Raw genomic sequence first — 2,500 nt, 5'->3', positions numbered from 1 at the left:
CGGATGGGCCACTCTCTTAACACCAACATACTGCCTACAGACACCAAAAACCATTCTTTTGATGGCCTTTATTTGGTTGGTATTGAGAAGAACAGGGGTGTCAGAGGATTTCTGAAAAAAAAAAAGGATAGCTTAAGTTAATAACTAATTATAACATTTTTAAGGTTGTGGTTGGCTACTGCTTACTAGGTACAGTTCAGACGCCATATTTCACATGAGCCAAATCGAAATCAAATTTGACCAACCGTTTCAGATACCAAACTTAATTCAGCCAAACGTCATTTACAGAAACACACTATGAACCGAAGAAAATTGCAAATTTGTAATAATTTCTGCATTTGATTAATGGCTGGTATGAGGAACAGCATCTGAATCTACGCCGGTCAATAGCCGTTATTCTTGGCTGATGCCAGCTGAGCCATACGGGAGAAACAGCTGATTCAGACATGTACGGTACTTCACATGAATTTAATTCGATTTGACTTGTCTGAGGCATGGACAGGGTATGAAAGAGCTGAAACAAGAAAATAAACCTCACAAAGACATTTTGCCTTTTGCTGCAAGATATGAGCCATCGGTGCCAAAAATCAAACCAGCTTTGGTGCAGAAATAGCATAATTATAACACAGAAAAAAGCACCAATCAGCAAAATACATGTATCTTTAAAGATCCACCAATCATAATTTATCTGCCAAAAAAGAAATGTCCTCGCAAGATTAACTCGTTAGAGCAAATATATAAGGTTAAATGGGGAATGATTTCCGTACAGGTCCCTACTACATTATGCATGCAGAATAAATTAATTATTCATTCGCACTATTGTTTTGTAGAACAATACGTATACCCAAGAGAACCGAATACATACATGGGTAATTTGCACTTACGGGATGAATAAAAACGGATCTCATTTTTTCTCTTCCCCCCTCTCTCTTCTTTCCCTTTATCGCTCACACCGTTACTCGTTTACTTTCGCCTGTCTATCCCTTCGACTTGTGCCTCTTTCCAGATCCCGCTCGGCTTTTTCTGCCATTTTATCCCATGATATGTTACTCACAGCTTGCCTTGAACTCCGACCCACTGTAAACCTCTGGATTACTTGTCCCTGTTCTTTACCACTGAGCTAACGTGTCAAGTTACTAATTCACACCTTGAAAATGATATTTATTTTGAATTCTGGCTGACTATTTACATAACAATGATACGTAATTACATACACGTGCCGCGCCGAGCACCTACAATCGAACTTACACTTGTAGGTTACCAGAGATCCCTGTTTTACTACTCTTGAAACAACCCATCCCTTTAATAATGCTAGCCGTAACCCTAATTACGACTAAAGGCACTGTTTAGGCTTAAGGTTAGTCCCTGTGATAGTTTTAGGTTTTCCAGTATTGCTGTGAACTGTGACCTGCTTTTCCTTCATGCCCCGTGCGTGCGGCACACTTATAAGTTCACTGCGTGGAAGAGTATACCACGCTTAAAGTCTGATTGGTGCATCTTTCATGGGAAACTTTCATGCACGAGTTCATTGCAATTAAAATCGTTTCATATTTCCCTTCTTTTGAAGCAAACTTGTGTCTTCGTAAAAATCAAGATGGCTACCGAAGTAAAAGGGTCACAGCAATGGCAGATTTGATCATTTGGAAATAAAATGTCCCCGCTTTATAGCCTTTCCAGAGTTGTGCATAGAGTGGTGCAAACAAAACATTTTACTTTCGTCTTCCGTGTCCAAAACCTGTGTGAAAACGCAGTCAGTTGGCAAAGACAAAGTGCCGCATCGGGAGATGGATCTGTTTCGCAACGCTCAAGAAAAAACTGCAATGGATAGCCTTCAATCCGCCACAACAAATATTAATTTTCTGACCGTAAACTTTCCTTGAAAAAATATTAGCCCTAGCTACCTGTGGCCGGAAAGTTTACAACTGCCTACAAGACAAGGGCTAACATCATCTCACCGCAGTTAACCATCGCCTAAACTTCGTCGACCCAGACAAACGAGCCCACAGCAGGGCATTGAAAAGACATGATGGGGAGTGAAACGAAGTATGCCTCGTACGGGAACATCCATGGATCTCTACCAAAGTTATTTACTTGGAAGTATCATTGAGCATATTGCCGATCTCTACAAAGAGCGACAAATCGCAAAATCCCACTAAATGCACCGTTCGTGATCCTAAAGACAGGAAAGGAAGAAAATATACACTTTGCTTTGATAAAAAGAGCAGGTAGCCATTAAAGTTCTTATGACAGTACTTTTATTTGGTTTGTTTGTTATGTTTGCGAATCTGAACCCTGTTACAACGATTGCTTGAAACTCCACTTCTTGCGCTTATTCTAAAACTGAAAAATGGGTAAAATTGCAGGAAAAGTGTCGAAATTGCACGAAAAACTGTTCGATTTTCCGTATTTCAGACAGAAGTTCGACCGACTTTTTTTAAGCCCATATAGACTTAGAAAAAAAACCTCTAAAAAGAAAGAACAAAGCGCCACAGTCCCAAAG

General features: G+C 40.0%; 1 pseudogene; it reads right to left on the bottom strand.

Annotated features, from left to right (window-relative positions):
* Window positions 1-2,500, bottom strand: part of LOC138048651 (uncharacterized) — a 16,256-nt pseudogene that overhangs the window by 12,260 nt on the left and 1,496 nt on the right.

The sequence above is a fragment of the Montipora capricornis genome, chromosome 5 (genome assembly GCF_036669925.1).
Source record: "Montipora capricornis isolate CH-2021 chromosome 5, ASM3666992v2, whole genome shotgun sequence".
NCBI lineage: Eukaryota > Metazoa > Cnidaria > Anthozoa > Scleractinia > Acroporidae > Montipora > Montipora capricornis.
Note: the sequence above shows the minus strand (reverse complement) of the source record. Positions and strands in the feature narration are given on the sequence as shown.